This window comes from Pseudorca crassidens, chromosome 11, assembly GCF_039906515.1.
Source record: "Pseudorca crassidens isolate mPseCra1 chromosome 11, mPseCra1.hap1, whole genome shotgun sequence".
NCBI classification, from domain to species: Eukaryota; Metazoa; Chordata; class Mammalia; order Artiodactyla; family Delphinidae; genus Pseudorca; species Pseudorca crassidens.
In genome coordinates, this window is record NC_090306.1 from 7,106,387 (window position 1) to 7,119,417 (window position 13,031).

The following is a 13,031-nucleotide window of genomic DNA, read 5'->3' on the forward strand; positions in this document are numbered from 1 at the left end:
ATTATATAGTATTAGCTAACATTTATTGTTTATTATGGGTCTGGCACTATTCTCAGAACTTTTTTGTGTAATCTTCTCTCATTTTTTTTTTTTTTTTTTGCAGTACGCGGGCCTCTCACTGTTGTGGCCTCTCCCGTTGCGGAGCACAGGCTCCGAAGCCATGGCTCACGGGCCCAGCCGCTCCGCGGCATGTGGGATCTTCCCGGACCGGGGCACGAACCCATGTCCCCTGCATCGGCAGGCGGACTCTCAACCACTGCGCCACCAGGGAAGCCCTTCTCTCATTTTTATACTAAATTAAGAAGGGACAGATTGGTGTCTTATAGTCAAAATAGCGATAAAATAGATATCAGAGAAAAGGTTCTCTGAGCGTATTGTCTATCCCTTTCACTTAGTCAAACTGGTCCAAAAGAAGTCAATTACTTTTTCTTTGTTAACCCCATGTGTTCAAACAAGATTAGTAGTATCTGCTCCCTCTAACATGCGGAGCAATTAGGAAGATATTGGGTTCAAATACTTGGAAAAGTGTAAAGAAAAACATTCTTTCTGCAGAGTTCTTCTCTGGGGTCAACTAGTTATAAAAATCCTGGAAATATGTTCCTTCTTTCTTCTTTTCCCATTTTAGAGACATACAAAGAAATGTAAAACAAAAACATCAAAATAGGCTTCCCTGGTGGCTCAGTGGTTAAGAATCCGCCTGCCAATTCAGGGGACAAGGGGTTTGAGCCCTGGTCCAGGAAGATCCCACATGCCATGGAGCAACTAAGCCCGTGCACCACAACTACTGAGCCTGTGCTCCACAACAAGAGAAGCCAGCACAATGAGAAGACCACTCGCCACAACTAGAGAAAGCCCACTTGCAGCAACAAAGACCCCACACAGTCAAAAATAAAATAAATAAATTTATTAGAAAAAAAACATCGAAATATATTTCTTCCATATTATATGAATTGTATTACTTCTTTCCTATGGAAACCATATTCCTCGTGCTTGCTCATCACTTAAAAGGAGGAAAATATTTACTAAAAATTCTCCTATAATAATAGCCTGTATTTATGATATGGGCTGTGTGTGTGTATTACGATTTACACACACACACACACACACACACACAACATGCATACACTCTGGGGAGGGGAGAGGGGCTGGAGGATGAATTACTCACCAATGGCCAAGGATTTAATCATGTCTGCTATGAAGCCCTGCCAAAAGTCCCAAAGAAAGGGGTTCTGAGAGCTTCCAGGTTGGTAAATAAGTGGAAGTACAGGGAGCATCGCCACATGAAGAGGGTGCAGAAGCTTGGAGCCTCTTCCCACAGACCTTGCCCTGTGCCTCTCTTCCATCTGGTTGGTCCTGAGGTATATCCTTTGTAATAAAGCAGCAATCTAGTAAGTAAAATGTCTCTCTGAGCTCTGTGAGCTGCTCTAGCAAATTAATCAAACCGAAGGAGGGGGTTGTGGGAACCTCCAATCTACAGCAGGTCCATCAGAAGCCCAGGTAGCAACTGGCTTCTGAAATTGGAGAGTCGGGGGCATGGGAGCGATCTTGTAGGACTGAGCTCTTAAACCGTGGAATTGGGGTGGATAGCGTCAGAACTGAGGTGAATTGCCAGACACCCAGTGGATGTCCCGAGACGTGCTTGTTGTGGGTGTGAGGAAATGCATCCTGCCCACCCCGACACTGGAATCGGGTCCAGGAACACCAGAAGACATCATTGATTAATCCTCTCTAAGGCATAAAATAATAGATGCTGTAATTACATCCACCGGCATATGTATATTAGACTAATGATGCTTTATTATAAAATTTCATTTTCATGAAGACAAAAACTATATGTGCGTAGTTTTGGGTGGCAGAGATCTGTAAGTCTTGGTGCTCTTTGTGAAACACAGCATACAGGTTTACTTAAGGCAACCACATAAGTGAAGAAAAAATTTACTAGCTGAAAAATATTACTGTATTTGAACGTGGCTGTTCATACAAATATGGAAACATTTTTATTGATGTGAGACCTTAGTTTTGCTCTTGGCTTCCTTGAAGTTTGGTTTTCCTCCTACTTCTCTCAACATTTCTTGTTTGTCTCCTTTGTAGCCTTATCCTCTGCAATGTAGCTCAGAAAGTTTTGTCTCCTCTGATCCTCCTACAGCAATATATTTAAGGTCGGAATTTTAAAAATTAAACATTGAACTTTTTTGGGAATTCCCTGGTGGTCCAGTGGTTAGGACCTTTCACTGCCAGGGCCCAGGCTCAATCGCCGGTCAGGGAACTAAGAGCCCGCAAGCTGCATGGCATCCCAAAACCAAAGAACAACATAAAAGCATTGAACTTTTTCTTCTTCTCGCTGTACACTCTAGTGTCCACTGTATATATCATTTACCCACTTTTGTGTTCTCTGTTATAAAAGGCAACCCCTGCCATCTGGTCATGCATTCAGAAACCTGGAAGTTGTCCTAGAAACCTCACTTTCCCCAATCTTCCATTTCCAGTCTATCACCAGGTCATGTGGACTTAACCTCGTAAACATCTCTTGAATTTGTCCACATTGCTCCATGTCCACCCTGCCCCTGGTACAGTCTACCATTACTTCCTGCAAGGAATGCTCTAAAATCCTCCTAACTGATCTATCACAACACCTCCCACCCCTCTTCAACACGTGCTCTCCATTTAACCCAACGCTCAACATTTTTACTGATCCTGCCTTTATTTAAAATTTTGATATTTTGTCCATCATAGATTTTTTTGCATTAATTTAGATTTTTAAAAATAATGCTGGTGGGACTTCCCTGGTGGTCCAGTGGTTAAGAATCTGCCATCCAATGCAGTGGACACGGGTTCGAGCCCTGGTCAGGGAACTAAGATCCCGCATGCTGCGGAGCAACTAAGCCTGTGCATTCTAGAGCCTGCTCACCACAACTAGAGAGAAGCTCGTGTGCTGCAACTAAGACCCGGTGCAGCCAAATAAAATAATAATAATAATAATAATAATGCTTGTGTTAATCAACTATACTCCAATATAAAATAAAGATTAAGGACTTCCCTGGTGGTCCAGTGGTTAAGACTTCGCACTCCCAATGCAGGGGGCATGGGTTTGATGGCTGGTCAGGCAACTAAGATCCGTGCAGCCAAATAAAATAAAATTTAAAAAAAAATAAAATAAAATAAAATGGAAGCTTGTGATGGAATCACTCTGAATCTTGACTGTGATTGAATCTGAATCTACACACATGGAAAAATTGCATATAACTAAACACACATGCAAAGACATAAACACAAGTTGAATACATGGAACACTGGTGAAATCTGAATAAAGCTAGTGGATTATATCAATGTGGAAGAAAAATAACGTTTGAAAACATTTATCTTGAATACTGAGGTTTAAAGTTCTTCCTTGGGACTTCTCTGGTGGCGCAGTGGTTGAGAATCCGCCTGCCAATGCAGGGGACAGGGGTTCGAGCCCTGGTCCGGGAAGACCCCACATGCTGCAGAGCAACGAAGCCCATGAGCCACAACTACTGAGCCTGCGCTCTAGAGCCCGTGAGCCACAACTACTGGAGCCCATGCTCTGCAACCTACAACAAAGAATAGCCCCCACTCGCCACAACTAGAGAAAGCCCGCACGCAGCAACAAAGACCCAATGCAGCCTAAATAAATAAATAAATTTATCCAAAAAAATCTTTTTTGAAAGTTAAATTTCTTCCTCCATTTGCCCTGGTCTTACTTGCCCCATGCTAGCCCGTGTCCTTCCTCTACCCTCTAGATAACCAGTAGCAGCAACCCCTCCCCCAATAACTACCAAAAATGTCTCCAGACATTGCTGAATATGCCCTGGGGGAAAATTGCCCCTAGTTGAGAACCACTGCTCTAATGGTATTAAATGTTGCTTTCTTGGTTCACACCACAACTGAATCTCTGTCTGGAATTCTGATTCCCTCAACCATCCCCTCTACTCCCTTTCATCCAGATCAACCAGGTTTTTAGCACCATAAATTGCTTCTCTGTTTGGTCCCAGGAGTAGAAAAAGTGAGTGTATTTCTCAGCTGGTGGAGGTTGAATAATGGACAAAGGCTTTTAATTTCTGAGAAAGAGGATTGTTGGCAGAGCCTCCTAATTGCAGGAACGGATGAGATGAGAGCTCTGGTGGTGTCAGCAGGTCCCCACGCTAGATAAGAGAGTGCCTGCCTGCACACCCCATCTCCTGACTTCCAAACATGTACTTTAGGAGTTGGCCCAGAGAATGGCCCAGAGAATGAGTCTATACAGCATAATTTTTCACAGTCAGATCTGGTTTCGGTTTCTGCATTCTCTCATGTGACTTAGTCAAACCTGTAGTTTTTCTAAGACTTCATTTCTACCTCTGTGTAACAAGCAACATAATATTTACTGCACAAAGTGTTACATATGAAAAAGCCAATTAATTTTTTTTAAAACCTTTTCTAGACTCCACTCCACTAGAATGTGTTCATTATCAAATGACTCTTATACTTAAAAAAAATAAATAAATAAAGATATGGATGTTTTGTTTCCAGACAGTTAGTACCAGAGAATCATGATTACCCCCCATGGCCATCACTTTGTACTTTGCTTTGTCAGTAGTGTGTGTGTGTGTTGGGTAAGGGTGTTCCTATAATCAGATCACATATTTTGTTAATAATGAGTGAAGTGACAAGATGGTTCATAAAAAGGGAAACAACAACATAAAACGAAACCTGAATGACACCTTTAGTTACCCATGTCTTGCATTCTTACCCAATTCAAACACAGGTATTTTGATCAGAGGATGATTTTCCTTCTCTTAAAGCAGATATTTTCATTCTCTTCTGCACAAATTAGCCCTCATCCCAAGGATGGTTTACAGCACTGGTGGAAGTAGTGGTGGAAACATTTCTCCTTAATTAAAAATCATATTTAAAAAAAATATTTATTTATTTTTGGCTGCATAGGGTCTTCGCTTCTGTGTATGGGCTTTCTCTAGTTGCGGCGAGCGGGGGCTACTCTTTGTTGAGGTGCACAGCCTTCTCGTTGCAGTGGCTTCTCTTGTTGCAGAGCACGGGCTCTAGGCACGCAGGCTTCAGTAGTTGTGGCACGCGGCCTCAGTAGTTGTGGCTCGCGGGCTCTAGAGCGCAGGCTCAGTAGTTGTGGCACACGGGCTTAGTTGCTCTGTGGCATGTGGGATCTTCCCGGACCAGGGATCGAACCCATGTCACCTGCATTGGCAGGCGGATTCTTAACCACTGCGCCACCAGGAAGTCCTAAAAATCATATTTTCACTAGACTCATTTCCTGCCTGTGGACAGGCTCCCTGGTAAACATCTTTGTGTTTCTCTTGGATAGGAGTAAAAGATGATCTCTAGTCACAGATGTCTCAGGCATGAAGAAGGCTTCACTTTTAAGTTCTCTTGGGGTGCAAATCCTGAAACCTAAATAAAATCCCTGCTTCTCCACAGTACGCACAACTGAGCCACGCTTTTGTGTGCCTGGGATCTGGACATACCAGGATTTACAATTCCTACCAGGTTTGATGCCTTAGAGTCAGGATTGCCAGTTTCGATCAGGAAGGACCCCTTGCCTTCCTCTTTTAAATCGATCATAGAAGAATCTCTGAGATGCATTTAGCGTTTTACCTCTAGCAAGTTGTACATGTCCCAATGGCTCCATCTGCTGCCAGGAAGAGGAACAGCACTTCTTCCTTCACATTTTAGACAGAGGGGCGGGGCAAAGTCAGTGATGATTAAGAGCTACCTGCCTCCTTCTGCTGCTGTTTAATCAGAATCCTCCTGGATTGAGGACTGAGTGAGTAGCATTTGTGGCTCAGTGTTTGTTTGTTTATACTTTGAGTCTGCAGCTGCTGTTATATCAATGGTACTCCAACCTATTTTCTTTTTCCCTCATGACAAGGTTTTACTTAGAGTCAATTAGAAATACATATGTAGGAATTCCCTGGTGGTCCAGTGGTTAGGAATCTGCACTTCCACTGCAGGGGGCACGGGTTCCATCCCTGGTCGGGGAACTAAGATTCCGCATGCCGCGGGGTGTGCCCCACCCCAGACACAGAAAAATACCATAAGTAGGCTAATGGGCCAGGATGGCAGCAGCCCGCAGCAGTGTTTGCACGGTTGACTGTTCCTAAGTGTGTCTGCCACCAGTGTCTATGTCCCCAGGTTGAGCCGAAGTCAGCCACCACCACCCTCCCCCCCAGGAGACTCTCTGAGACCAGCAGCTATGGAGGCTGAGAAATTCAAGATCAAGATGCCAGCAGATTCAGTGTCTCATGAGAGTCTGCTTCCTGGTTCATAGACAGCTATCCTCTCACTGCATCCTCACATAGCAGAAGGGGCAAGGGAGCTCGCTGGGGTCTCTTTTATAAGTGCACTAATCTCATTGATGAGGCTCCATCCTCATGACCTAATCACCTCCCAAAGGCCCCACCTCCAAATACTATCACATGGGGAATTAGATTTCAGCCTATGAACTTGGGGAGAACCCATTCAGTCTATGGCAATCAGTGATGGTGTTTTGTTCATTTGTGGGTCCCCATTACAACGCACAGTGCCTGACATATAATAGATCCTCGGTTCATATTCACTGAATTTATTGAATGAATGCATTAATGAATGAATTTGTTATTAAAGGAATAAAGGAATAAATTGTTCTGAAAATATACATATATAACTCTTCAGATATTTTGCTTCAGACACTATTGGTATGTTGTGATTTCCTAGGAATTTTTTCATTTTTATATGGGCTTTCAATTCTTTTTTTCCCAGCTTTTTTTGAGGTATAATTGACGTATAACATTGTGTAAGTTTGAAGTGTGATGAGTCAATACATGTACATATTGCAAAATGTTTACCACAATAAGGTTAGTTACATCTTTCACCTCACATAATTACCGGTTTTTTGTTTTTTTTTTCAGAGAACTTATTTATTTATTTTTAACTTTTTGGCCTCGCCACATGGCTTGTGAGATCTTAGTTTCCCTGGGCCCTTGGCAGTGAGACCGCAGAGTCCTAGCCACTGAACCACCAGGAATTCCCTTGTTGTTGTTATGGTGAGAACATTAAGCTCTATCCTTGTAGCAGCCTTTAGGTATACAATAGAGTATTGTTACCTATAGTCACCATGCTGCACATTAGATCCCCAGGACTTAACATAACTTATAGTTTGCACCCTTGACCAACATCTCCTCATATTCCCCACCTCCTCAGCCCCTGGCAGCACTGTTCTACTCCGTTTCTTTTTTTTCCCCCTCTAATTTATTTGTTTATTTTTGGCTGCGTTGGGTCTTCATTGCTGCATGCTGGCTTTCTCTAGTTGCCACGAGCAGGGGCTACTCTTCATTGTGATTCACGGGCTTTTCATTGCAGTGGCCTCTCTTATTGTGGAGCACAGGCTCTAGGCACGTGGGCTTCAGTAGTTGTGGTATGCGGGCTCAGTAGTTGTGGCGCATGGGCTTAGTTGCTCTGCGGCATGTGGGATCTTCCCGGACCAGGGCTCGAACCTGTGTCCCCTGCATTGGCAGGCGGATTCTTAACCACTGTGCCACCAGGGAAGCCCTGAATTCCCTTTTAAGTAAATGTATTTTATTTCCTTGTAGAAAGTTTGAAAAATATAAAAAGAATGAAGAAAATAGATAAATAAATAAATAAGCAAACAAACAAATATCCAACCACACGAAATGAGTTACCATGAAGGTTTTGTTTCCCTCCAGCCTTTTAAAATGTTCTCTCCTACGCTGAAGACCATAGGTGATAGGAAATCAGGGTTTGTTTGGAGAAAGGAGAACTGAGAAATGGATGCCACATCCAAGGAAGGAGCCAGTGGGCAAATTACCCACTCCTCGTAGAAGGGAGGTAGTGAAAAAAATAACAATACAGGACTCTTTTAGAGACCTTGTAATTGAAATGAGCCCATGTTAAATCCTTTAACGAGAATCCTTTGGAGGGCAAGTCTGGTGACTGCAGCCGAGGTAATTCCAGCTCCAACAGCATATATTAAAGTTGCTGCAGTTGGATCTTGGGAGTGGCGGGGTGGGGAGTAGGGCAGTGAGGCAGAGGGGCCACCTGTCCCACCCCTTGCCTCTCCATCCTGCCTCCATACTCTTAGCTGAATGTCCCAAAGCATTTACTTTGGAGAAAATAAAAAAGACTGTTCAAAGCAGGCCTGAGCCACCTGGGTACAACCTCTGGGAATAATGCAATAGGACCAGGGATCTATTTTGTTGGTTTTGGGAACTGAGGCCATGATTAAGTGGCATCCCTCTAAATGTCCCCTGGGGGGCATCTGTCTTGCATCTCCAGAGGTGAAATTCTTGGACTGGAACAAGCAAAAAAAAATTTCTTATAAAAAAGAAAACAATGCCTTCCCTGGTGGCACAGTGGGTAAGAATCCACCTGCCAATGTAAGGGACATGGGTTCAAGCCCTGGTCTGGGAAGATCCCACATGCCATAGAGCAACTAAGCCCATGCACCACAACTACTGAGCCTGTGCTCTAGAGTCTGCAAGCCACAACTACTGAAGCCCATGTGCCTAGAGCCCGTGCTGTGCAACAAGAGAAGCCACCGCAATGAGAAGCCCATGCACCGCAACAAAGAGTAGCCCCTGCTTGCAACAACTACAGAAAGCCCACGCGTAGCAACGAAGATCCAACGCAGCCATAAATAAACAAACAAACAAATAAATAAATGTATCAAAAAAAGGGAAAAAACCCCCATTTCCTCTCAATATATGTAAACGATGCTTGCGTGACCACATGCCCTTTAGAGACATTGTGGGAACGTTAGAGAAATTGCAGAGACTCTGCCAGTTGTATCCAAAGCATCTGCTTTGTACCAGCAGTTCCCAAACTTCAGGGGGCATCAGAGTCACCCGGAAGGCTTGTTAAAATACAGATTGCTGGACCCCACCCTCTCTCCACCACCCTCCCCAGAGTTCTGATTTAGTAGGAGAATCTGCACATCTGACAAGTTCCCAAGTTGAGCGATGCTGCTGGTCTAGGGGCCACTGCTGACCCATAGAGCTGCACCATCCACCTCTAACCGAAAAGGGTGCGTTCCAGAGTCAAGTAAGATTATGCAGTTGTACTCAGGGTTTTGTACATAGTTTGCCCTCAGCCTGGTAACCCAGTGCCTTTCCGTTACTAAAGCAGGACACTTTCTCAGGAAACTAGATGAAGAGCTTTTTGTAGTGAATGAAGTTTTTAAAAGAATTTCTCCTTTTCTCGTTCAGACCTGAGATCGAAGCTATTACAAAGTTTTCCTTTTCCATTGGAAATAGCTCACTGTCATCAAAGAGCTCATGGCGTCATCTCTCTATAAAGTGATCTCAGGGAGGATTATGTTGTAGTACTTCCTCAAACAGAAGCTAACAGCATCGGTAATATTGAGTTGGCCCCAAAGCTTGTTTGTGTTTTGCCGTAAGATCTCACTAGGCACTTTTCACCACCCTGTGAAAATACATCACCTGGTATTTCTGCTTGTTACTGGGAGAAGGAGGCAGCTTGAGGGTGGGGATGGGGGCCAGGGAGGATTGGAACCAAACAACTTTTACCAGAATTTAAGGAGCTTACCAGGATGTTTCAGAGGTCCCTAACGTGCAGACCTTTAAAATCTTTCATTAGATTTGTCTAATTGTAGCAAAGTGCTGTGTCTTTTTTAGAACGTTCATATGCAGAAAAACCTCTGTGTTCCCTAGAGGTTATAATTCTATGGTTTTCAAGCCACAGACAAGCTCTCCATGGCGCCTTATTGGGAGCTGAAGTCAGCTTGCCTAAGTAGAACCTTCTGAATAAAGCATGACTCACTCTCCCTAAACAATCAGCCTATCCGTTTATATAACTCCTATCAGGCATGTAAAGTGGTCTGGAAGAGCATGTGCATTACCAGAGGGCATGTTATTAGGCTCTTCCCATATTACACTGTCTTCTCTAATAAAAGAAAGACAAAGGAAGGAAAACATACTCAAAAACCTCTATGTCTGCTCACTCACCTGACACACTTACTAGATAGGTATTGAGCAGATTAGTTCCCTGAACCAATGTGTTTCAGAGAAAATTCAGAAAATTGGGTATTAGCATTTTGGCAAGATTTACCTTTGATGCTAAAGAGGTCCAGAGACACCCCTTCTTTGTATTTTTCATCAGTGCTTAAAAAGATTTGCATTCCGTTCTTTCCATTCCATCTGCCTAGCAAACCTCGCACCCTGGACGAATGACTGACTGCTAGAATCCAAAGTATACCCGCCCCCCCCCGCCGTTAGCACAAGTTTGTGTGCCCAACACCCAGTGAGACCAAACAAGCCAAAACATTGGAGTTTGACGCAGAGAAAGGTTTATTGCAGGGCCGTGCAAGGAGACAGGTGGCTTACGCTCTAAAAACCCCCCAAGCTCTCTGAAGGGTTTCGGCAAAGCGTTTTTTTTTTTCACCATTTTCTTTTTTTTTTTTTTTATTGGGATATAGTTGTTTTACAATGTTGTGTTAGTCTCTACTGTACAGCAAAGTGGAGTTCCCTGTGCTATACAGCAGGTTCTTATTAGTTATCTATTTTATATATATTAGTGTATACACGTCAATCCCGATCTCCCAATTCATCCCACCCCACCCCAAGCCCCTGCTTTTCCCCCTTGGTGTCCAATACGTTTGTCCTCTATATCCATGTCTCTATTTCTGCATTGCAAATAGGTGCAAAAACAAATATCGTATATTAACGCATATATGTGGAATCTAGGAAAATTGGTACAGATGAATCGGCAAGCATTTTTAAAAGCCAGGTGAGGGAGTGCCCTGGTGGTCCAGTGGGTAGGACTTTCACTGCTGAGGGCCTGGGTTCAATCTCTGGTCAGGGAACTAAGATCCTGCAAGCCTCGAGGCGAGGCCAAAAAAAAAAAAAAAAAGCCAGGTGAGGGAGGGGGGTTGCAGGGTATGTGATGAGCTCATGTACAGTTCTCTGATTGGCTGATGGTGAGGTAACAGGGCGGTGTCACAGGGGTTCACATGATCAGTCCTTAGGCTCCAGGAACCCTGGGGGGAGGTGCTCAGATCATCCAGTAGTTAACATCTTCCATTTGGTGGGGGATTTTCACATCTATAAAACAACTCAGAAAATGTGCATCAAATACTGTTGTCTAGGTACTTCAGAGAGGAGCTAAAGCAGAGGATATGGGGGGAAGACCTGTCCCCAGGAAGACCCCATTGGGTCCTGCTCAGTTATACTACTCTTGTTTAGTTAGAACTGATAGAGGGACTTCCCTGGTGGTCCAGTGGTTAATGAAGACTGCGATTCCGGGCTTCCCTGGTGGCGCAGTGGTTGAGAGTCCGCCTATCGATGCAGGGGACACGGGTTCGTGCCCCGGTCCGGGAAGATCCCACATGCCGCGGGGTGGCTGTGCCCGTGAGCCATGGCCGCTGAGCCTGCGCGTCCGGAGCCTGTGCTCCGCAACGGGAGAGGCCACAACAGTGAGAGGCCCGCGTACCGCAAAAAAAAAAAAAAAAAGAAATTCAAAACAGGAAAAAATTTCAATATCATAATTTGCTTTGAAACTGAAAGATACCATTGTTCAATATTAACAGCATAATACTTGGTAAAGTTCTTAAGACAATAGGATCCCCAGTAGCAGACACTGAGAACAATGGAACGAAGCATCAGAAGTTAGCACAAGTACCCAGAGAGGCAATTTGGCAGGAGTTAGATATAGTAATACCACCTATAATTATTTGATTTACATTTTACATTCCTGAAGGAAGTGACATTTTCAAAGCACTTTACCAGGATCCTGTTTTCCAGATCCCTCCCTCCTGTCTTTCCTTGGGTGATTTAAGCCATTTCACTATTCTTCGGCACCTGAGTCAGCTAAGGACAGTTTGGGACAGGAAATAAAATGTTGGCTAAAAACTTAAATAGAACTTCGAGGCTAGTTAGAATTTTGCATACCTTGAAATTTGAACATTTCCACCATCCTAGAGTTTTATTGATGATAAGGGAAGTTTCAGCAGACCGAGGATTTGCCTCAACACCAACGTAGGGGATAGAGATTGCTCTTCCCAGAGATGTTCTAGGAGTAATGGAGTCTTCGCCCCAGAAGGTGGCGCATCCTCACCTCGGTTTCTTTCCCTTTGTCCCTCAGCGTGTTCCCACTGGAAGACACTACACTCTAGTGCAGAATGGTCTCAGAGGTAATCTTTTAATGAGTCCTCCAGATTTTTTTTTTTGAATTATTGTCAAAACAGTGACTCAGCAGGATTCCCTTCTTTCCAGCCCTAACATTTTTTCTCTAGGTCAGCCCAAATGTGGTCCACTGACCAGCAGCATTTAGCATCATGTGGAAGCCGACCCACTGTCAAACCTATTGAATTGGAATCGACATTTTAACAATATCCCCAGGTGATTTGTGTGCAGGTTAAAATTTGAGGAGCACTGGGGTAGAGCTTTCAAGGTGGGCATTAGGCTTTACTAAATCTTGCTGTGAATGTTTTCAAATCGGAACCCAGAGAAACTCCCAAATCAAAGTCGGATCAGACCTCTGCTATGGCTCCAGGGAGGTCTCTCCAAACGCATTGAACAGGAAGATAAAGCTAGATTTTCCCGAAGTGTCAGATAGTGTTCCGGATTTACAGAAGCCAGATGCAGAACTCTTTTTTTTTTTTTTTTTTTTTTTTTTGCGGTACGCGGGACTCTCACTGTTGTGGCCTCTCCCGCTGCGGAGCACAGGCTCCGGACGCGCAGGCTCAGCGGCCATGGCTCACGGGCCCAGCCGCTCCGCGGCATGTGGGATCTTCGCGGACCGGGGCACGAACCCGTGTCCCCTGCATCGGCAGGCGGACTCTCAACCACTGCGCCACCAGGGAAGCCCCAGAACTCTTGATATTGAAACTGAGCAGGACCCTGTGGGGCTCCTGGGCACAAAAGCCATTCTGTGTCCCCCACTTCTTGTGTGTAAACAATAGGCTTCATTCAGCCTCCATGACCTTCCCTGCGTTCCAAAGGGCAGGTTCAAACAGTTGCTAATTAGGGAAAGGAGGGGAGGCAGAGACAAGG